Raw genomic sequence first — 25,525 nt, 5'->3', positions numbered from 1 at the left:
GATGGGAGATGGGAAGAGAGAGGTAGTGGGGAGGGAGGAAGAAGAAGAAGATAACAGAGGAGGGGAAAGGAAGGAAGGAAGGAAGAAGAAGGAGGAAGAGGAGAAGAAGATCATGACCGTAAAATTAAGGAATGGATTCAGAGTATGTTTTTACCAATACTGATGAAAGGAATCTTTCCATAGATGTCAATATTTTGGATAACTCGAAATTCCCGTCATGGCGCAGCAGAAACGAATCCAACTAGGAACCATGAGGTTTCAGGTTCGATCCCGGGCCTTGCTCAGTGGGTTAAGGATCCGGGGTTGCTGTGAGCTGTGGTGTAACTGGTCACAGACACAGCTCGAATCTAGCATTGCTATGGCTGTGGCATAGGCCAGCAGCAACAGTCCAATTAGACCCCCTAGCCTGGGAACTTCCATATGCCACTGGTGCAGCCCTAAAAAAGGACAAAAAGACAAAAAAATCATTTTGGATAACTCAAAAACCTCTGTAATAAATCTTGATTAGAATATTTTATATGAGCTTCTCTCAGAGGAGGAGGAACAAAATATAGAGGACCTAAATTTTTATTGCTTAATGAATAAATAGTATGGACCAGAAAGACATAGATGTAAGGGGTACACTCCACAGGCATAGATGTGCTACTGGGAACTTCAAAAATTTTTCTTGAGCTTCAATTTCCTCTACTCCAAGATAAGGATGACAAAAATAATAATAATAGTCTAATCCATAAGGTTTTGACAATAAAATTAAGTAACATATATAAAGCACAGTGACTGGTATATATTACTTGGTACTATTCTCTTTGAAGAAAAGTTTACTGCAATATAATTTTCCATATGCTAAACTTAAAACAAACGTCATAAACTAATAAACAATTTAATCCAGTTTAATCATATTAGCCTTTACTTGTTAAAATGAAAATATCTCATTACAGCCTGGCCTCTATTTAGAGTCAGCTCTGCTAGATTGGTATACTTTCTTAAGGATGTAAACAGTTGGGTGGGTTTTTTGATATGAGGCTCCATGAGATGGTTGTATATTTGGATATTAATCCCTTGTCAGTTGCTTAATTTGCAAAGATTTTCTCCCATTCTCTGGGATGTATTTTACTTTTGTTAATTATTTCCTTTGCTGTGCAAAGTTTTTAAGTTTAATTAGGTCCCATTGGTTTATTTTTGTTTTTATTTTCATTATCCTTGGAAGAAAGTCCAAAAAAATGCTGTTCTGATTTATGTCAAAGAACTTTCTGCCTATGTTTTCCTCTAGGAGTTTTATAGTACCTAACCTTATGTTTAAGTATTTAATCCACTTGGGGTTTATTGTGTATGGTATTAGAGAGTGTTCTAATTTCATTCTTTTACATGTAGCTGTCCAGTTTTCCCAGAACCCCTTACTGAAGAGACTACCTTTCCTCCACTATATGTTCTTGCCTCCTTTGTCATAGTTTAGTTGCCCATAGGTGCTTGAGTTTATTTCTGGGCTTTCAATCCTGTTCACTGTTCTATATTTCTATTTTTGTGCCAATACCATACTGTTTTGATTGCTGAAGCTTTGTAGTATAGTCTGAATTCAGGAAGCTTGATTCCCCCAGTTCCATATTTCTTTTTCGATACTGCTTTGACTCTTTGAGGTCTTTTGTATTTCTACACAAATTTTAAAATATTTTATACTAATTCAGTGAAGAATGTCATTGGTGACTTGATAGAGATTTCAGTGAAGCTTCAGATTGCATGGGGTAGTATAGTCATTTTGAAAACATTGATTCTTCCAATCCATTAGCCTAGTATATCTCTCCAGATGTTTGTGACACCATTGATTTCTTTCATCAGCATCTTGAAGTTTTCAGAGTACAGGTTTTTTGTTTCTTTAGGTAGATTTATTCCCACAGAGCTTTATATCAGAAAAAAAAACCCAAATCCAAAAAAAGGGCAGAAGATCTAAATAGACATTTCTCCAAAGAAGACAGACAGATGGCCAAAAAAACACCTGAAAATGTACTTAACATCACTAATTATTAGAGAATGCAAGTCAAAACTACAATGAGGTATCACCTCACACCAGTCAAAATGGCCATCATCAAGTCTACAAACAATAAATACTAGAGAGGGTGTGGAGAAAAGGGAACTTTCCCACACTACTGGTGGGAACGTAAATTGGTGCAACCACATGGAGGACAGTATGGAGGCACCTTAAAAATCTAAATATAGAACTATCATATGATCCATGAATCCCACTCCTGGCATCTAGCTGGAAAAAACTGTAACTCAAAAAGACACACACACCCAATGTTAATTGCAGCACTATTTACAATAGCCAAAACATGGAAGCAACCTAAGTGTTCATCGACAGAGCAATGGATAAAGAAGATGAGGGGCATATAGACAAAAGAACATTACTCAGACGTAAAAATAATGAAATAATGCCATTTGCAGCAATATGCTTGGACCTAGAGATTACATACAGAGTGAAAGTAAGAGAACAACAAATATCATACAATGTCAACTATATGTGCAATATAATAAAAATTATACCAAAGAACTTACATGATAACAGAAGTAAACTCATGACTTCAAAACAAATCTTATGGTTACCATATGTGAAACCATTGTGGGGAGGGAAGAATTGAGAGGCAAGAATAATAAATACACTGTAATGTATAAAATAGATGCTTAGAAGTTCCCGTTGTGGCTCAGCGGAAATGAATCTGACTGCATCCATGAGGACGCAGATTCGATCCCTGGCCTCGCTCAGTGGGTTAAGGATTTGGCATTGCCCCGAGCTGTGGCGTAGGTTACAGATGTGGCTCAGATCTGGTGTTGCTGTGGCTGTGGCATAAGCCAGCAGCTATAGCTCCATTTGACCTCTACCCTGGGAACCTCCATATGCCATAGGTGTGGGCCTAAAAAGCCAAAAAAAGAAAAATATGCTTAATAATAACCTGCTGTATAGTACAGGAAAATCTAACCAATAGTTTATAGAAACCTATATAGGAAAATATAATGAATTTTTTATATGTATGACTCACTTTGCTGTACACCTGAAACTATACTCCAATAAAATTCAATTAGAAAATTAAAAATGGGTGAATTAGTCTACTCATAGGAAAATATGAAATAAATCTAAGATGAGGGGATTTTTAAATATACTTGACCGATACTCTTGTAAAGTGCTGAAGTCATGAAACAAAAAGCAAGACCGACAAACTGTCATGTTAAAGACCAAGAAATTGTCATGTTAAAAGAGACGAATAAAGCATGATGACTAAATGCAATATCTGAACTGGATCCTCACACAGAGTAAGGCCACGAGTGTGAAAACTGGTGAAATCCTAATAAAGACTAGTGTAGTCAATTGGATTTTAACAATTTTAATTTCTTAGTTTTGATAAATACATCATGGTTTTGAAAAAATGTGTACATTATCTTTGAGCTTTTCTGTACATTTAAAGTTATTTAAAATTTTTAAAAAAGCTAAAGGAAATTTGAGTGTAATTTGAGGAATAATACTTCCCATAAATGACCAAGCCCCTACATTAGTCTCTTTTTCTTTTCTCCCAATCCTTTACATATGGGCTTCTCCCACTGTCCCAAATTCAGCTATGTTCTTGCATCCACAGCAGGCTTCCAAAGAAAATGCATAAGAATATTATACCCACAGTTAACCATGTGCATCTTCTCAGGTTTCATATAAGCATCAAAAATAGAAAAGTTATGATTCAGGGCCAGCCGTGTTGTTAGCCAGGATTCATTCCAGCTAAATTCCAAGAGTGCAACATATTTTTAATACTCTAATAAATTAACCAGCAATGACAGTTTTGTGGCAATTAGGTTATATAAACTTCTTACCATAAAGACACATCATTAGGTTATATTTTTAAACTTCCATATGTCACCTCAAGTTAGGAGAAAGAAACACGCAATGCAATCTTTATGACAGATTTTCTTAAATTCACCCGTTTTCCCATTTCTCCTGACATTTTGTTGAAATTTTAATACTCTACACTTTGGCATTTGACAGGTTTGATTCAACTAACTTTGTTAAGTAGGAGCATATGTTATAAAATGGCAAACCCTGCCCTCTTTTTTTTTTTTTTTTTTTTTGGTGAGAACAGTGGGTCAATTTAACAAGACAAATTTTTAAAAACCTGTAATATCAAAGAAGCATTAGGAAGGTTGACTTTTTGTAAAACAACTTTCATTTAGTTTCTTTAATCCCTGAGATATTCTCCTGAGGTGGAGTGGTGGGAGTAAGAGTGGAAGTCAAATGTGAAATTGTTTCACAGGATAGAAAAAGACCTTGTACTAGTTAAAATAGTTAAAATATAAATCCTACATTCTTATATGGCAGGGGAATCTTAATTTCATAGCCAACCAAGAATATATATTATTAGTATTATAAGTCATGCCCAGAGAGAAAACTGGACAACACATCAAGAAAAGTTTTTTTCTCTCCTTTTATATATGCAATATCTATGTCAACATGTTTACATTATTTCTCCAGTTAGAAAGATAACAAGTACTGACCCATGGGATGTGGTGGCAGGTATCAATAAGACATAATGGAAACTTCTGCACTTCCAGAGTCTAAAAGGTAGAAACAGTAAAGAACAGACCACCAAACCAAGAGACTCAGTATTCACTGATGGTTCACTAGTTGCTTCTAAAAAGGGGCTGAATCACAGCTCATGTTTCCACATTAGGGAGCAGCTCCTGGCTCTAACTCTGATGTCAACCGTTCTGCTGTCAGTACAGCAGCTCCAGACTACTGCAGAGGGATTGAGAGCAGGACTGGTGACATAAACTGTGGAGTGCACAACTAAAGTGAGTGGCCCCTTGATCACAAATTATCAAGAATTTCAGGACAATGTCAGCAGAGCACTGCACCAAGCATGAGGTCCCTCTAATCATGGCCCCTGTGTGCCTGTCCAGGTTTCATGTCCATGACCTGAACTCTGATAGAGACGATAAATTTGAAAGGAGCCAGAGCTGTGCTCATCTCCAGTTCTGTCACTTAGACAAATAAAATATTAATTTAGGACCCTGATAAAAGCTTCATGTGACAGTGTTTATGATTCTCCTTGCCTCTTCTTCATATGGAAATGGTGAGACATCCAAGAATAATCATAATTTTTTTGTGTGTTTTTTTAGGGCTGCATCCACGCCATATAGAGGTTCCCAGGCTAGGGGGCAAATTGGAGCTGTAGCTGTTGGCCTATGCCACAGCCACAACAATGTGGGATTCAAGCCACGTCTACAACCTATACCACAGCTCATGGTGACACCAGATCCTTAACCCACTGAGAACAGGCCAGGGATTGAACCTGCATCCTCATGAATGCTAGTCAGATTCATTTCCACTGAGCTACAATGGGAAAATGATAATCACAGTATTTTAAACTAAAAGAACCCCCAATGACTATCTGGTCTAACTTTTACTCAGTGAAGAAGTTAACTGACTTCTGGAAATAGTCAATGGCTCCAACTTAGGTCTCCTGGCCCCCAATACAGTAGTCTTTCAGTAACATCACAGTTCAAGGGTGGTTGCTAATGGCTTAGGCCTTGGAATCAAATCGCCTGGACCCAAATCTGATTCCACTATTTTGTGAAATCTTGGGTAAATTGTTTAACTTCTCTGAGCCTCAATTTCTTCATCTGAAAATAAGCATACTAACAGGACCTCAAAGGATTACTTATTTCATATAAAATTCAAAACACTGTTCATCATACAGAGAGTATTTAATAAATGTTAGCTATTAATATTTCATACTTATGAAAACACCATTTTCTTTGGAAACGTCTATGGATAAGCAATGAAATAAAAGCTAAGTTAGAGAGCTAAGTGGACCTATATCTAGATGAATAATTTTATAATATAAATTTGTATTAATAAGCTGCTGTGCATATGCAGGGCTACTCCTGTGTATTATTCAAACTTCTTACTAACAATTTAGATAAAAAATGTATGTGATATGTTATCAAATTTGTTAATGGAATAATTCTGGACAATTCTGGAAGAAATATTTTTTAAAAAATCAGGATGCAGAAATTTCTTACAGAAGTAATGGGAAATAAACAAGATGAAATTTCACAGGGAGATCTACTTTTTAAATTAAAAGACATGAAATATATATGCCTGTCAAGTTGATTGAAATCTGTACATGAAATCACAGGGTACTGTGACTTTCTAGAAATTAAGTTTAATTTTAAGTTGCATTAAAAACGTATCCATTGAAAGAAAGGGTTGAAAGAGATCAATGTTACTGTCAACTACAAGTGGAGCCAAAAGCAACAACACAGGTCTAAAATTTTTCCATATGCACCTTTTAACAACAACAACAAAGATTTTTAGCATGTATGCCACGAAAAAAAACCATGAGCTAGAGCTGACCTACAGATCATGGTTTGCCAACCTGTGGTCTAAACCTTTCATCCAATTAAAAAGCACAGATTGTCAAAATATAAAAAAAGTAAGGCCCTACAATGTGAGACCTACAGTAAACAGATTTAAATATGTAAAGGCACAGGTACACTGAAAATAAATGGATGGAAAACAATTTGCCATGGAAAAAAAGCAAGCATGATAATGCTTTTGATGTCAAATAAAATATACATTGAGGCAAAAATATTAATAGAGTAAAAGCAAAATTTAATAATAATAAAAGGAAAATGCATCAGAAGATATGACAAATATCAATATATATGACAAATGCTATTGACCATCTTGATCTAATTGTCATATGAAGAATGGTAGATCCTTCAGGCACAGAATTTCCATTCTTTTTAACTGCACACAGCATACTTACCCAAGATAGACAAGCCTCCATATATTTTTTAAAGGATAGAAACTATAAAAATATACTCTCTGACCACAGTAGGATTGAATTAGAAATTACTAATGATACTGTATTTAGGAAAAGTGCAACTAATCAGAAGTAAACAGCAACAAAAACAAAACCCAAAAGAGAGTTCCTGTAGTGGCTCAGTGGAAACTGATTTATTCATCAGGATGTGAGAGATCAAAATTAATAGTTAGGAATTTCCGTCATGCCTCAGTGGTTAATGAATCTGACTAGGAACCATGAGGTTTTGGGTTCAATCCCTGGCCTTGCTCAGTGGGTTGAGGATCTGGCAAAGCCATAAGCTGTGGTTTAGGTTGCAGATGCAGCTTGGATGTGGCATTGCTATGGCTGTGATGAGGGCTGGCAGCTATAGCTCAGATTCAACCTCTAACCTGGGAACTTCCATATGGTGCAGGTGCAGCCTTAAAAAAATGAAAAAAAAACCACCATAATTTCAAATAAATCATAAAACAAAGATGAAAACATAAGAGAAATACGAAAATATTTGGGAAAAATAATTATGAAAACACATTAATTTATTTTTGGAAAGCAAATAAAGCAGGGTCTAGAAAGAAACTTGTATCTTTACACTCAGAAAAGAAGATTTTGAATCAGTGTCCTAAGTTTCATCTAAAAAAGAAATTCTAGGAGAAGGAAGAGTAAAATAAATAGAAATTAAGTATAGGAAGAAAGTAATAAAGACCAGAAATCAATGAAATACAAAATAGACAATAGAGAAAACAGAGGCAAAAATAATTTTTAAAAAAATCAATAAAATTAACAAACCTTTCTCAAACCTGATCAAAAACAAACCACCAATATCAAAAATGGAAAGAGAATATCACTGGAAATGGTATAGACATTAAAAGGATAATAGAGAATATGACTGACTTTAATGCCAAAATTCAACATCTTTGAAGAAATAGTTATTGAGAAATACATCTTACCAAAAGTTAAAAATGAAAAATAAAATCTGATTGGCCCTATACCTATTAAAGATATTAAATTTATCAACATCTTCCCCAAAGGAAAATTCCAGGCCCAGATAGCTTTGCTTATGAATTCCATCAAACATTCAAGGAAGGAAAAAAAAAAACAAACAAACAAGAACACCAAGCTTATACAAAACATTTTCAGAAAAATGGAGAATAAGGGTCATTGTCCATAGTCATTCCTGAGCCCAGCATAACTCTAATACCAACTCCTGAAAAAGGTCATTTTCAAAAGTGCAAAATTATAATTCAGTAGCCCTCATGGAACAAAAATCTTCAACAAAACATTAGAATATCACAATCAATAACATAAAAATGACAGTGCATTATGATCAGGTACTATTTATCCCAGGAGTGCAAGGTTGGTTTATTGTTCCAATCAGTTAATATAATCTGCCAAAATACAATGAAGAAGAAAACAAAAAAAATATGATCATTCACTGAAGGGATGCTTATTCTTTATTTTTAGCAATACTGAAGAGGTGGAACTGACAGGTGGAACTCAATTTCCTTATGAAAGGACACCCTTTAAATTCTGAGAGTTTTTAGCACAGTGAAACACACTGGTTTCATATTTCTTTCCTTTTATTTATTTTCATAATTTGAGGAGGCAGTGGTGATATCTGAAGTTTGAGGGCAAAACAGAATAGATTTCTCTAGATGTTGCAGGTGATTAAACCAGCATGGTTTGGACTGGCTCTTCCTTATTCATCTAACCATCCATCTAGGCATCCACCCATCCATTATTTGACAAATATTTCTGATGTTTGAAAAGCTTTGCACTCTGGACTTTGAAAAGAATGATTAAAAAAAATATGGGCAAACATGGTGCTTATCTCATAGAGTTTACCAAATATAAAGAAAAGCAGACAGTGATTATAAAATAATTTTAAAAATACCACAATGGTGACAACTGCTATGAAAAGGTGTGACAAGTGCTTTGAGAGAGGGAAATTAGAGAAGGCTGTGCTAAGAACTGAATTCTAACTTCAGGCCTGAAGGATGACTGAGAGTTAGCTAAGCAAAGAAGGAAGGAAAAATGTTCTAGGCAAAGAGACGAGCAAGTAGAAAGTCCTTTTGGCTATTCAAAATTGTCCAGGTACAATGACTGCCCTCTCTAGAGCTTAGGTAAAGCATGGTTAGGCTGGAGAGCCAAGAATGCTCACTCTCCTTCACACCACTTTCACCTTCGAGTCATCAAGAAATAATTCTAAGTGCATCTTTATTTTGGCTCATAGGTTAAACACAAAATATGTATTTTTTAAACAGAAATATCAACATTGTCCAGTTCTACTAGTTAAAATAATTTATGTTCCTGGAAGAACATTCAGAAACACTCAAAGTAGAAGAAGAAAAAAAATCAATATAACCCATAGACAACCACTATTCACACTTAATGCATATTCTTTTAGACATTTATTATAATCCTACTTTTTATTGGAATGTTAGTATTTTATTTAATAATTTTTTAAAATGTCTTTATATTTAAGCATTCATGCATGAGGTAGAAATTCAAATTTCCTGTGTTATTTCTATCTCTGTTGTCATATTTAGGATATTCTACTTCTGTTGCAACTACTGCCCCAATACCCAGTTTCCTACTTCCCCGTGTCCAATACAAAACAGAATGAAAACAAAAAAGCAAAACAAAAAAGAAGTCATTCTCACCAATTCAATGCAATTTGAAAGAATATAATAAGTACTAATACATCTTCTTTGGAGGAACTTGTGAAAATCTGGGAAAGAATGTCAAAGATAAGCTTTTTTTTTTTTTTTTTTTTTTTTTTTTTTTGCTTTTTATGGCCACACTTGCGGCATATGGAAGTTCCCAGGCTAGGGGTGAAGTTGGAGCTGTAGCCGCAGGCCTACACCATAGCCACAAAGGATCAGAGCAGTATCAGCAACCTACACCACAGCTCACGGCAATGCCAGATCCTTAACCCACTGAGCGAGGCCAGGGATAGAACCTGCATCTCCTGGATACGAGTTGGGTTCATTAACTACTGAGCCATGACAGGAACTCTACAGATATTAGTTTTTTATATAGTGTACTGTGCTTCAGAAGTTTTTCTCAGATATTCAAAAAGCTTAAAGTGTTAGAAATTAGGTCTAGAAAAGTAATAATTTTGACTAGCTCTGGAAGGAAGGAAAGGATCACACAGACTATGCAAATTCCATCCATCTCTCCTGTTGCAGGAGTTAGATCCTGGCCCACTGGGACCCTAATGTGTTAGGGCAGAGCAATTAGAAGGATGGAAGGTTTCTCATTGCTTTAGAGTTGTCATTCATTGAATACTCAGCAACAGAAAATTGGGCATATTATCTTTTTTTTTCTTTTTGGAAAGCCTAATTAAACATTCTCATTGTCTCCTATTTCTCAGAAGAGAGACCTGGTTAAAATGAGAATTATAAACCTCATTTTGCTTATAATAAATGTTTTCTTGGACTCTGGTGAAACAAGTCTTTTTTTTTTTTTTAATAATTTCTTCTAATTGTTTTCATGGTTTCCCAAGGCCAGTATGGTAGAAGTACTATGTGTTTAACTGAATATCAGCTACAGTTTGAGACTGTATTCTTAAAACTTTATTGTGTTTATCAACTAAATAAATGAGTTCTACCAGCATGGTTAAATTCCCAGACTTTACAGTTAGACTTTTAGGATTAAATTAATTCCAATCTCACCATTTTCAGATGTGTGTTTTAAGTTCTTTAGCCCTCAGTTTCCCTATCTGTAAAATGGGGATAACACTGCACCTACCCAAGGAGCTGTTGTGAAGATTAAACAAGATTAAAGAAACCACACAAAAATGGCATTTCAAGTTGCAGCTGTTATTAGTATTACATTGCATATCTTGCTCAAATCTTAAAAAGGTCCTTTTGTTAAACTTTAAGGAACACGTTGCTAATGTATCTTCACAATCAAGACTGTAGCCACTTAGCAAGTCCTTTATTTACTTAAAGCACTAAGCAGAGAATGAGGAATTGGGAAGACATATATAAGCAATAACTTTTCGGCATATATAAGTAATTTATAACTCTATGTATTCTGCTCATATATTAAGTGATTCTGATACAATTATAATTCAAAACAGCCTCAATTACTTAACTCAATGCCAGTTCATCCTAATATATTTTTCCCATGTCTTTCCGCCAACCGTTACCATTTGGCTGTAAATTTGATTAAGTTTGGACTCAAGCAGTACTTTATGTCAGAGGCTTTTGTATAAACAAAATGTTTCAGAATGTATATCTATAATAAATATTTCTAAAAGTGGTTAAAAAAAGCATTTGAAATCAATTAATCTAATGAACGGCTTGCTCTTAGTGAGAAATAAATCATTTTAAAAATCTCCTGTTTATTAGAAAAAAAATTACAGAAACAAAGTGACTAGCAATGGTTTAAGAGATTCTTGACACATAATGGATATTATGATACTAATATACACTTACCAACAGCATATAAACACTTCCCTAATTACAGGGACTGAATGTTCTAGAAAGTAGTTTAACCTAATGTTCAGTTCCATCATCAGTGCTCATTTGACTTTAGCATCATCTTTCTTATATTTCTGAAGCATATGTAGCTGGGTGGTAATGCTTAATAACAGCAAGGTTCCTGGGGATGGACTGTCCAAGAATTGAATACTCATTCCATGCCTCAGTGTGTGGCTTTGCTTAAACTATTATTCTCATAAGGTTGGTATAGTAAAATGAGACAATGAATGTAAGGCACTTAGCATTTAGTAAGTGCTCAACAAATTTTATCTATCAAAAGTGGCCACTGGACAATTCATATAAAGTTTCTAACATTTTAATTTAAGTGGCCTGAAATCACTCACCAAATGGCTTGGGAGCAGGGAGGGTAACAAATCTCAGCAAAGGGGCAGACACATTAGGGAATTCCTAAGTCCACTATTTTATTGTGGAAGGATCTGGATTTAGAGTAGAATAGCGAAATAAGTGAATTAAAAAATTAGTGAAGAATCTCCTGACTACCATCATTTGCAAAGCAATCTAAGAGATAAAATATAACACAAGACATAACCCCCCAAGAAGCATGGAAATCAAAGCTCTTAGATGCAATCTACAGACAATAACTTGTGTTAAATTAAACGGAAAGGTATTCATTAAATGAACTGCCTTTCAAAGACCAGAGACCTAGGTGTGGAAGCTATTAAGTCAAGAACAACATCAAAAATCATACAGCAGAAGTGGTTACTGAACTTATCATTGCCACACTGTGCACCCCGCCCCCCCACCCCATAGAGGTAGTACAGTTCTCACTGTGGACACTATTGATTGACATGCATCCTTAAGCACCTCCTCCCATCCACTGTCAAGTCTCCTATTTCTCCTAGGGTGGACTTTTCCACAGTCACTTGTTCTTACAGCATGGATTTCCAATTCAGAGTTATATAACCGGAAGTGTCTTGGTCTTGCACCCACTTTCTACTTGCAAGGGAAGTTGAGAGAATGAGTTTCTAGCTTTTATTTTTAAAGCTTTTGTTATGGGAGATGCACTCTATCTTATAAAGTAGAGGATTCTTCACATATAGTAATCGGATATGGAGCAGGCAAAGAAAATAACAAATATCCACCGAAAGCTTGTAATTTTACTAGGTAAGATTTATTAAGTATAGAATTATTACAAATAACTTATTTATAATACAATGGGGGCTATATTAATTTTGTTTGGGATATAAGTAAGGAAATGATATATGGAATGGTTAGAGACATGGGCTCTAAACTCAGACATATCTAGGTTTAAATCTTGGTTGAGTCACTCTGCTCAGTCCTGGATAGTGACTTACTACATTCTCCAGTGTCACATTTGTCTACAGTTCCAAATGTGATCAAGGCTCTGCCAATCAGATATACGTGCTGGAGACTTGAATTCAGAATTGAATTGAGTGGAGAGAAAGGTATGGAATGCAACATCTGTTTTCTTAGCACAGCCTGAGAGGCAGCATGGTTTTGGTCTAGAAGCTAGAACAGTGGCCCCTTTACTCAGTAGGCAGTTACAACACCCCAGCAAGGAGCGGTGGATGCCCTTCCAGTGCGGGGCTGGGCTGGGAGTTGGGGAACCCTATCTAAAAGCTCAGCCTCGCGTCTGTTTCTTCAGTCCTCCCAAGAACTCTGCAAGCCAAATGAGTCTCATTCTCCTTAAACTAGCTACCTTGGGTTTTATATTTTCCTCAATTAGACATTCACATGCTAACCTGTGTGGCCTTTGGAAGTTACACACCTTCCCCAAGGCACCTTGTCCTCATTTGTAAAGAGGAAATAATATCAGTAGCTGCCACATGAGAGATCATATCTTTATACACACAACACCACATCTCGCACAAAGTACGCATTTTATACATGGTGGTTGATGGTACAGATGGTGGTGATGGAGATCTTGATGACTATATATATATATATATATATATTAATCACAGTACCAGCTGCAGGAAGTGGGTGCAGGAATAGATGGTACACTCTGCTATCTGACTTGCAATATTGAAAGCCTACTGAAAGGAACATATCTTCAAGCGGTAACACAGGGAGCCAGGTTCAGGCTCTGAGAAAAGGCAGTGTGAGTTGCAATTCATTGGGCTGCAACTATTAAACAAAAACAACATGAGTCTTCGGGAAAGGCTTCAGGGAAGGTCTGTGGGTGTATTTATGCCTCTGGCTTCTGATGTTCACATCAGGTTTCATAAAGTATTCTCTCTAGCCGTCACTAAGAATGCTAAGAAAGCCACAACTGTGGCATTTTCACTTAATTAGGATCAAGTATAAAATGAAGCCCAGCCAGGAAAAGACAGTTTTTGTTGGATGACAGCATTGTTGGCGCCTCTCCGGAGCCGAAAGGAAAACCAAGTAAACAAGTCTGAGCCCCCACTACTCTCCCTCCAGGAGATTTGTATAGAAAAATTTATAATATACAGTGTGAACTGAAAACTGTGTTTTTGGCTCTACTGGGTAATTTCAAAGCAAGAAATAAATGAGCATGAGAAACATCAAAGACAGTGGCGATGGCTCTCAGAAAGATAAATATTACACAACATGAGTTTGTGAGCAGAATCTCATCCAACACTCAGGTTCCTAAGGGACTTAGGAACTCATTTCCTTTTTAAGAAAATGCTTCACCTTTAGGAACCCTTAACAAGAATCTGTTTTCTTACGATTGCTCCTTGCTGTTCTCTGAGTATCAAGCTGAGCCTGGGCCAACCCATTCCCAAACTTCACAGCTGCGCTTACCACATGGTCAGAGGAGTGAGCAGCTCTTGGGCTCTGGGCTCATTTAACTATCAACTCAGCTTAATACAAGTGAGGGATGGAAGCCAGTGTGTCCAGTTTTTCAGGGTTTGTGTATTGTTTATATTAATACCTTTCAATTTACAGAGCAAAAATCTAATAAGGGATGGTGGCTAATGCTAACATATTTCTCCCCAAATTCTCTGTATCTAAAACTCTAAATTCCAAAGGGAGCTGGATTCATGTGGAAGTCTTGATCACTGCCAGGATAATATAGTCTACCCACACTCTACCCCTTTGGCCAGCAGTTACTATGCACACACACAACTTATAAACTGCTTCATTTGTCAGAAACAGCCTAATGGCGTGTCCAGGAAAATTAACCAAGCAGGTAGATTTTCACCTGTGAGAATGGGAGATACTAATTTGATAATACTGAATTCTGTTTCTTTTTGGTTTGCCCACATAGGAATAATAAAATAATGGAATTCTTTGCAATTAAGAAAATAACTATATTTCTGCAATTCTAATGCAGTTGAAGTTCCTTTTACATTTTAGCATTTTTGAAATTGAAATATATCTACCAAGAGATGAGTATATTCAATGTAGAATTGTATTATTCTTATTAGTGTAATGTTGACTCTTTTTTTTTTGTCTTTTTTAGGGCCACGCCTGTTGCATATGGAAGTTCCCAGGCTGGGGGTCAAATTGAAGCCGTACCTCCCAGCCTACACCACAGCCAGAGCAATATGGGATCCAAGCCGCAGCTGTAAACTACAGCATAGCTGATGGCAACGCTGATTACTTTACCCATGAGCGAGGCCACGGATTGAACCCACATCCTCATGGATATTAGTTGGGTTTGTCAATGCTGAGCCGTGATGGGAACTCTTATGCAATGGTAACTCTTACAATTGACAGTATTTAAGAGAAAAAAAATAGTCATCTGCCAGATAGTGACAGATAATAAAATAGTTATCCCTGTGTTGCTGTCTTATTGGCTCAAAGGTTGACCTCCAGTATACACAATAATTCTAATGCTCAAGTACAAAGCTCTTTTTGCCTTTAATCCATTCATTTTACATTACAGAAAGTGTTGTCCCTATAACCTGCAAGTTGCCCAGGATATCACCATGCATGTAAACCAAGAATGAAGAAAACTCTCATCTTGGAAGTTTAAATGGGCACATTTCCTGTAAAATCATATGAAATAACTTTAAAGTTTATTTTCTATGTTGTAGCTATTCAACTTTTATGGATTTGTTTACATATTAGTGTTATCAGACTTTTATGAGATGACAGAAATGTTCTATATATTTTCACTGTCTAATGTGGCAGAAACATATGGCTGCTGAGCACATGTTACATGCCTGGATCAATTGAGGAACTGAATGTTTAGTTTCACTTAATTTTAATTAGTTTACATTTAACATTATATATTATATTGAACAGAAGATCCATACATCTATACACAGGCATGTATACAATCATAATTGCATTTAACAATATAGCTTTGATCATACAGGAATTATAACATTATTAAAGAGTAACTAGCAGAATTAACTTATGTTCTACAATAGAGAATTGGTCAACTAAATTACATTTTAGCCATATGTGCAATACCAGACACTAAAAATTATGAAAGAGTATTTCAGAAAATAAGGTATTTGTGATATGATTTAAATTTTAAAAATGAGGATGAAAGTTGTATAGGCAGTTAAAATTGAGTACGTGTATGAAAAAGGAAAGTTCCAGTTTAAAATGGCATATTAAGCTTCCCTGCCTTACTTGAATCTCATCTAAATAACTATAAAAGGAAGGAATAGTAAAAATCTGTAATAGCATTACAAAATAAGGATGTATGCCATCAGTGGGCCAGTAATTTTGAGAAATGTACAAAAGTTAGGATATAGGTGGGGTTATGTGAATGAAGGAAACCAAACAGAGTAACAAATTTTACCTAAGGGCATTTAAAGAAGAGAGCCCATCCCTTCATTAGTGTCCTGGAGCCATGACTTCACAGTGTGGTGTGATCAAGGTGCTTGAGAGAAGTGCAAACTCTCGGGCCTCACCCGACACCCTAAGTTAGAAACCCCCAGGGATGGGACCCAAAAATCTGCATTTTAACAAGCCTCTGGGAGGTTTCCATGCCCACTCAAGTGTGAGAACCAGGCCCCGGTTATCTGCTTTGGAGCTTGTAAAACTCCTGAGTCAGTAGGTCTGTGGTGTGGCCTGTTCATGTGGACTTTTAAAAACTCCTCAAGTTAGTCCCGTGTACAGCAAGGTTAAGAATATACACACCAGAGAATTTGCAAACTCAGGAAAATCAGAGTGGGGGGCATATGGAACCACAAGACTAGTTTTCATCTTTCTCCTACAAATGTCTCTGGTGATAGCACTCAAGATAATGCTGGAAGAAGGCTCCCTACACAAAGCGGGGACTGCGTGGGTTCCCAGTTAAGGCAAAGCGAAGGCTAGAACAGAGCTGCAGATAGCACCTCTACAAATAGAGGAAGAAAAATGAATTCGTAGTTCCATCAGTTCCTTCCTGGAGTAAAAGAGTGAAACAAAGTGCTTAAATCTCACATGAGTCTCGGTTACCTGTGAAAGGTCTTAGCCTATGGTCTTAAAGAGACTGGCTGTCTGATCATCATGCCCACTTCTCTTCCCACCTCACACTATTCAGGGAAGAAGCTGGCTATGGAAACAATCTTATAACTGTACTGGGGAGACTCAAGTCAGATCAGAAAACCTCTATCAGTAACCTGATCTGATCAAACTAGTCATTGTTTACAAACACAAATTGATGACCAAGATCAGCAGATATATAAGGAGAACCTTATATACATACATGAAAAAGAAAGACCAAGATACGCATATATTATCACAAAAGGAGACAGATGAAGAAAGCAGAAGAAAATCTATAACATAGCTTAAATTGATATAATTTAAATTAAAAAGGACATCCCAGAAGAGAACAAATGACTATGGCAAATGAGAAATCAAAAGAATAAGGAATAATTTCAACTGAAAACATGATTGCCAAAATATATACTTACTAGTAACAATTTCTTTAAAATAAAAGATGTATAATACTAATTTGAAAGAGAAAAATCTACGAATTTTAGTTCAGAGCCAATAGATGTGGGGGGGATTCAAGATTGACCTAGCGGGAATAGTAGTAGGAGAGAACAGAGACTACAGAAAGAGCAAATGAAAAATGTAATATATATATATTTCCTCTATGCTCTTGGGAGAAAAATACTGTAGAGTTCCACTATCTTCATTTTTCATAATCAATATCAAGATGTACCCTTTACGTCCAAGTCACGACTCTACTTTCCAACAGTGGAAGAATGGAAAGGGAAGAAATCCTAAAGTCCAGATGTACATAAGTTCACAATAATATCTCTAGAAGGTACGGGAGGTTCTAAACACATGTCCTGGTGCTGGTCTGTGGTCACACAGGACTAATAATAGTTAAATGAAGATCACATTCAACAAGGTATCTCTACACAACACAGGCCAGAAGGCAAAGCCCCACTTCTACAGCACTAGATAAAATTTAAGAAAATATCAAAATAGGACAGTGATTCAAATTAAACTTGTATGCCATGACACCATGGAGCATTTGCAATGCTTTTTGCTTTCCCCTTGATAAATAATTATGACTAAGCCTCAGGGGAATGTCACAAGAATATTTGTTTAATTTGAAATAATTTGAGAATCACCTAAAATACTTAGTAGCTTCATTGTTTAACACATACACCCTGACCCCTATGGGCACAGATGCAGGCACACTTATGTTTTCTTCTGTGGTGATGCTTCTTAAAGCTGTAAAGAAATCAAAAGCCTCAAGGGGGTTCTAGATTATTTAGAAAGATGGGAAAATGTGGGGGGCTTAGCCTTATTTCTCACAGACACAATTGTAAGATGTGTTCCTGGGAGGAAAATCTGAGAAAAGAAAGATTGCTAGCAACTTGGCAACAGACTATTGGCAAAATACATACACCATTCTACTTAATATCTTAGCAGGGATGTGCTTTTCATCTTTCTCAATGGCACCTCTCCCAGAGGTATATGCATATGGGATCTCCACCCTCACATCAACCAGTGATTTCCTAACTGCCCTTTAAATAAAAGGTCCTACATATTTTTGCTGATGCCAAGGAAACATCAACCCAGAGCTCCTTAGAAATCATATAGTCCCAGAACTTGCCCAATGCAAGAATTCTTTCTTTCCTAAGAAAATGATTTTACTAGATTTTTTAATCAGCAGATTTGTTTATCAGTCTCTATTGACCTCTTTCATAAGAATTATTTAGAATGCAATTGTTGAAAAGGAAATAGAGTTTTTATTCTGTCAATTTCCTAACAGGAATATTTCTTTTTTCTTTTTAGGGCCACACGCACGGCATATGGAGGTTCCCAGGCTAGGGGTCCAACTGGAGCTGTAGCCACCGGCCTATGGCACAGCCAGAGAAACACGGGATCTGAGCTGTGTCTGCAACCTACACCACAGCTCACAGCAATGCCTGATCCTTAACCCACTGAGCAAAGCCAGGGATCTAACCCACATCCTCATGGATACTAGTTGGGTTCGTTAACTACTGAGCCACAATGGAAACTCCAGGAAGATGTTTTTATATGATACTCAATTGAAATTCAATATGATGGCAATAAGTGCATTTATATTTCCTGCTTTTTAAAGCATCCTGAATATCTCCAAGAAGAGATGCCTGTTCCAACACACTGTCACACACTCATGAGCACCTTTTCCTACATTGACCATAGAGGCTTTAGATGGTCAGCAGTGATGGCTGTCTTTTCTGGACCTATTTAAATGTCAACAAAACCATAAATGGATTATATTTTAAAAAATGGAACTATTCTTGCATTTCATCCAAGTACAGATGTCAAAGAACTTATAAATCTCCCTCTTTGGATTTTGCTAATTATCCATTCTTTCCCTTCTGGCAGAAATACAGTAGGCACAGCTGGTTGACACATTCTATGAGGAGGTAGACAGCCCTATAGACAATGAAATTTGCTTGGAAAATAAAAGCAAGGGCCAGAATAATATCTGCAAATGTTAAGGACTGGGTTATACTTGGATCTCTCCTTGGTTGGATTTACTAGATCTCAAAATTAGGGCAAATCTGTGGCAATATGGGGCTTTTTATACGTAATAATAAAAATTAATATTACAATAATTATTACAGAAGTTACTATTTAATTTGGATGTCTACCATGTACCAAGCAAAGCGCTATATTCTTTATATTAGTTTTTTACTCCTCATAAGAACTTCATGTGGTAGATATTATGATGTCCATTTTATCTGTGAGGAAACTGAGGCTCAGCAGGTAGGGTAAATTTCTCAACATCATGCAGATAGTCAGTGACTGAGAAGTGGTGTTTGATGCTGCCACAAAGGGCGGTGGCAGGACTTGTTTTTAAGATTCTGAAAGGAGATGTCTGACTGGCTGCCTCAGTAAACACTTGGCTTAGCCCTGTGATGCTTTCTATGAAAATGCTGCTAAGTTCTATACTCTGTAATTCATTGTAGCTCACACTAGGGTTGAGACTGACCAAAAATCAACACAACTGAAAGTGAGAGTACTGATCTTTTTCTCTAAGACACTGATGCCGTCCAGTCCAAATCAGAGACAGGCTGAAATAAAATCACACAAATAAAGGAGGAAAAAAAGAAAAGAACTTTCAGATTTTTGGTAATATGAGCAACCTGTCAATAGATCCAGCTGAGAGGATTCCATGCTTCTTTTCAGACAAGCAGTCCACACGTCCTAAACAGAAACCCTTGAAATGGGGATGGAGACTATGTAATACATCCTTATCCTTCTGAGGAGGGGAGAGGGACCACGTAGCTGATATTTATATCAAGAAGTTGAGCTTGCTGAGTATGCAATAGAATAGCCCCCTAACTATTCCCATTTCAAAGACAGATTATACTCCTGTCATCCTCTTTCCACTACTTTTCATTTCTGAATGGAACCCACAAAATGGCATTGCAGTATAATGGAATGTTATGTCCTCATAGCATAATATGAACTGCATATATTTTTCAAAGAAATAAATCTGTGACTTGCCCTAATACTCTTAAATTATATTTGGGGGCATTATATTTTTCAAAGCATCATCACACTTGGGATAATCCACTGTTTATTAGAATTCATCTTATTCCCAAACAGCAAAGTTAAAAAGAACTTTATATAGGCTAGCTCGTATCTTTGCTGTCATTTGGTGCTTTTAGGGAAAAAGAGAAATATAAGTGAGTATTCTAGGACCCCTTTTCCAACTGGACTCAAAGATTCAGAGAAACACACACACATAAATTATGTGGACAAAGTATGATATAGCTGACCACAGATAATAGAAGCTTGCAGGTATAAAGTAAGGAGAACTGGATCTAAGTGAAAATATTGGAAAAACCTGGAAAAGAGTTCTCCTTTTTACTCTGGCAATTAATTTCCACTATCTACATGGTGATATATATTATTAGGGCCTATTTAGTTCAGCAAACCTCATTAATTCTACAGAGCTTCTCCATCCCTCCAAATTTAAGAAAAGTGGTAAAGTAAGCATAGTCCATATTAACCTTCTAGATCCCTCAGCACTTTATTTCAAGGTTTGTTCTAATCTTTCTCTAGGATCTTAAAAAAAAAAAAACTAAATATTTCATCTTGGCAGCACTTTCCACTACTGAGATTTTTACATTCATATATGTACTTATTTAAATAACACCTATTTTCTTCCTCATAATGAAGGAGGATGGAGATATTGTCTTTTGTTTATCCTTATGTCTCTAGGGCATATTTCAATACCTAGTAAATAATTACTGCTCAATTAATATCTAATGAATGAATGAATGAGGAGTGAAAGCATGAACAAATTGGCAATAAACTCAATCCTAATATTTTCCTACCAAGATCCCCAGAATCAAATTATATCAACATTTCTGTAATGAAACCAATATACTAATTGTTGATAGGAAGACAAAGTGATGATGATTTAGGCTCATTTGCATTTGAAAGATGGAGGAAGGGAAGTAAGGAGGAGAAGGAATGAGAGAAGAAAAGTGAGGAGAAGGTGAGAAAGGAGAGGGAGAGTGAATGAATGCCTAAAGTTAACAGAAAGAAATGATAAATAAGGTGATACGTCAGGCATCAACCTCAAAGATAGTTGTTTAAGGGATAGGATCATAAACTTATTACAATTTAATTTGTCAACTACCTACTTATAATAATATCATGTATGTTACTAATATAACACCATGTTTTTTTTATCTATAACAATGATTCACTATCTGACTAAAGATGAATAGGCCCTAATTTTTTCAGGAAAATAGGCTATTTGCTCAATTTTCAGAATAGGGATCTTCCTGAAAATCTAATACCTACAAAGTCAGGGTTTTTACTAAGATAAGTCATTATCAATTACTACATTAGCACAAAGCCATTGTGCCAATCAGTAGCTGCATAATCTGGGTAAAATACTCTCTTGGAGTCTATCCCCCTAGTTGTGAAGACAGAAGTATTAATACCTACCTTGTAAACTTTAAACTTAAGTGATCACAGGAGACAATGAAGGCCATTAATTTATCAAGGAGATATAACAATTGTAAATATTTATGCAACATTAGAGAAGCTTCATATACAAAGCAAATACTAACAGAACTAAAAGGAGAAATAAAGAGGAATATAGTAATAGTTGGGGACTTTAAGACTCCAGTCTTCACTATGGGTAGATTATCCAGACCAAGAACAATAAGGAAACAGTAGATTTAAACAATAACATAAGACAAAATGACTGAACAGACATACAGAACATTCCACTGACAGCAACAAAATATACATTACTCTCAAGCATGCACAAAATTTTTCCTAATATATATCATATGTTAGGTCACAAAATAAGTCTCAAAAATTTCAAGAAGACAGAAATTATATCAAATATCTTTTCCAAATACAATGGTATGAAACCAGAAATCAACAATAGGAGGAGAGCTGGAAAATTCATATGTATGTAGAAATCAGATAACATAATCCTGAACAGCCAATGGATCAAAGAATATATCAAAAGAGTAATTTGAAAATATATCTTAAAACCAATGAACTAGAAACACAACATATGAAAACTTAAGGGGCACGGCAAAAACAGTTTCAAGAAGAAAGTTTATAGCTATAAGCACATATATCAAGAAAAAATAAAGTTCTCAAATAAACAATCTAACAGGAATTCCTGTTATGGCTCAGTGGTAATGAACCCAACTAGTATGCATGAGGACGTGGGTTCAATCCCTGGCCATGCTCAGTAGGTTAAGAATCCTGCATTGCAGTGAGCTGTAGCATAGGTCAAATACCCAGCTTGGATCGCACATTGCTGGCAGTTGTAGCTCTGATTCAATCACTAGCCTAGAAACTTCCATATGCCAACTTTAGGTGTATCCCTTAAAAGGGGGGGAGGGGGAAGCCACCACCAACAAAAAACACCAAAAACAAAACCAAATGAAACAAAACAAAAAACAAAAAATCAAATAAGTAACCTAAAATTATACCTAGAGGAACTAGGAAAAGAAGAAAAAACTAAGCCCAAGTTGGCAGAAAAAGGAAAGAATAAAGAGTAGATCAGAAATAAATGAAATAGAGAACAGGAAGACAATTACATGAAAAGGAAAAGATTATAGAAGAAAAGATTAACAAAATTGAGTGTTGCCTTTTGAAATGATAAGCAAAATTAATAAATCCTTAGCTAAACTAACCAGGAAAAAAAAGAGAAAGGGATCACACAAATAAAATTATTAATGAAAGAGGAGACATTCCAACTGATACCACAGAGATACAAAGAGTCATGAGACTACTATGAACAATTAAAAACCAGTATGTTAAACAATCTAGAAGAAATGGATAAATTACTAGAAACATACTATCTACTAAGACTGAATCATAAATAAATAGAAAACATGACCAAACCAATTACCAGTCAGAAGACTGAATCAGTACTGAAAATTTTCACAAAAAAGAACAGCCCAGAACTGGGCTAGTTTTCACTGACTAATTTTACTAAGCATTTAAAGAAGAATTAATGCCAATTATTTTAAAATCTTTCAAAAAGTTTAAAAGAAAGGAATGCTCCCAAACTCACTATACAAGACCAGGATTATCCTACCCAAAGCCAGATAAGGATCTTGAACAAGAATAATAAAGCTGGAGGCCTAACACTTCTGATTTTAAACTATAATGCAAAGCTATCATAATCAAAACAGTATGGGTCTATTATAAAAATAGACACACAGACCAATGGAACAGAGGGTTCAGAAATAAACCCTCACATATGCGGCCAGCTAATATTTGACAATGGATTCAAGAATACTCAATGGAGAAGAGACAGTCTCATTCAACAAATGGTGCTGGGAACTGGATAACCACAGGTAAAAGAATTTGCATCAAATACAAATCAAAACCACAACAAACTACCACCTTACACCTGTTAGAATGGCTATAATAAAAAAGGCGAGAGATAATAAATACTACCTATGTAGGATGTGAAGAATAGGGAATCTTGGGTACTGATGATGAGAATGTAAATTAGTATGGTCACTATGAAAAACAGTATAGAAGAGTCTCAAAAATTAAAAGCAGAACTATCACATGATCCAGCAATCTTACTTCTGGGTACATATCTGAAAGAAATGAAATCGCTATCACTAAGAGGTTCCTGGACTTCCATGTTCACTGCAGCATCATTTATAGTAGCCAAGACATTGAGACAACCCAGGTACTATTGATGGATATATGAATAAAGAAAATATGACATAGACATATATACTATATATGTTATATAATTCTATATAATTTAAAATATTCATGCCAGAATTATAATTATTACATGGAACACTTGGATGTTGCCTGTGTCCTTAGGCATCAGCAATTCTTTAAAATAAAAAGGCCTTGTTCACTCACCTAAGATGGTTGTAAAAGGCTCAAGGGAAATAACCTCAGAACAAGTGCCTTAATCATGTACAATTATGATTAATGAAATCTCTAGTCAAATTCTACCACAAGAAATGCTCTTACAACAAAAATTCATTAGTATAACACAGCCACAAACATTTTTGCAAAATATCCTTACAGCAACAATTTGAAACATCCAAAGAATATGAACACTGAAGAATATTATTCTTTAAACTGTAAGTTATGAAAATGCAAAATTATCTAAAAGATGTCCGCATAAAAATAATCACCCAAATCCTATAAACCCATTTCACTAAATAGTTCTTTATGGCAAAGATCTAATGTGAAAATAATGATGATTTGGAAATATAAGTATGAAATCAAGTTCCTGAAAAAGTATATAAATTTAACTATCCTTCAAAGCTATTTTTTGAAATGGGAAAAAAATACCAGCAGTGTGTCAAAAGTGCTGTATTTCTGTTCAGAACAATGATTTAGAGTTACACAGCTTACCATGGGTAGAGTTCCTCCCCAAGGTTGATGGTATCTGCAAAGAGGTCAAGCTACTCATTATCTTGAATGCTGGCTGTAAAATCATCAGCTTCCAATTGTTTGATAGGATGGAATATGAAAACATTGCAAAGAACTGACAGAGGAAAAAGATTCAAAATCCTACTCCACCACAAATGACTCCCTGTGTGACCTCTGAAAGGGAGCTGGGTAACTAAATCGATGTTTAAGCCCACCCAACAGGGTAAGCGACTGAATCATCAGTAAGAATGCTGAAGGAGTTTGCGCTGTGGCACACTGGGTTAAGAATCTGATTGCATCAGTTTCGGTTGCTGCAGAAGCAGGGGTTTGATCCCTGGCTCAACACGTGGGTTAAGAATCAGGTGTTGCTGCAACTGTGGCATGGGTCACAGCTGTGGCTTGGATTCAGTCCCTGGGCTGGGAAATTACATATGCCATGGGTGCATAAAAAAAAGAAGAATGCTAAAACCATGGCCTAGAAAAGCATCGGCACTGCAAAATAGGTCTGCATATGAAAGAGAATAAACATACACTTACACCAATCTTGCTCATCATATGGCCTTCAATAAGAATATAAAATAAACTTTAGATACTGAAAATAGCCCCTTGAGACAAAAAAATATTCCACAAGTCCACACTATATAAATGTTTTAACTAAATCAAAGGTCATTTTTAGCTTGCAGTTGCAGAGATAACGCTGTCAGAGGAAAGACAATTAAGGCATCTCATGTCATATTGCCATCTCCACCTGTTTTCCTAAGCCTGTTGCAGCTGTTTGCACCAATTGCATAAAATAACTGCCTAAAATAGCCCTTGGTCTCCTTCCAGACTCAGCATCTTCCTTTCTTTGCTAAAGGCTGCTTCCCTATGCATCTCTCCCAGGTAAGTAGGGATGAGACTGAAAAGGTGGCAGCATCATTGAGGGAAGAAGACACTGTGAGAGCC

The 25,525-nt window shown here is 36.0% G+C and overlaps 1 protein-coding gene across 5 annotated transcripts in view; it reads right to left on the bottom strand.

The window, feature by feature from the left end:
* The window catches only part of GABRB2 (gamma-aminobutyric acid type A receptor beta2 subunit), a 255,980-nt gene that overhangs the window by 108,092 nt on the left and 122,363 nt on the right, over nucleotides 1-25,525 (bottom strand). The gene's annotated exons all lie outside the window — the stretch shown is intronic.

This window comes from Sus scrofa, chromosome 16, assembly GCF_000003025.6.
Source record: "Sus scrofa isolate TJ Tabasco breed Duroc chromosome 16, Sscrofa11.1, whole genome shotgun sequence".
Classification (NCBI taxonomy): Eukaryota; Metazoa; Chordata; class Mammalia; order Artiodactyla; family Suidae; genus Sus; species Sus scrofa.
The sequence above is the reverse complement of the archived record's forward strand: the minus strand, read 5'-3'. Positions and strand labels throughout refer to the sequence as shown.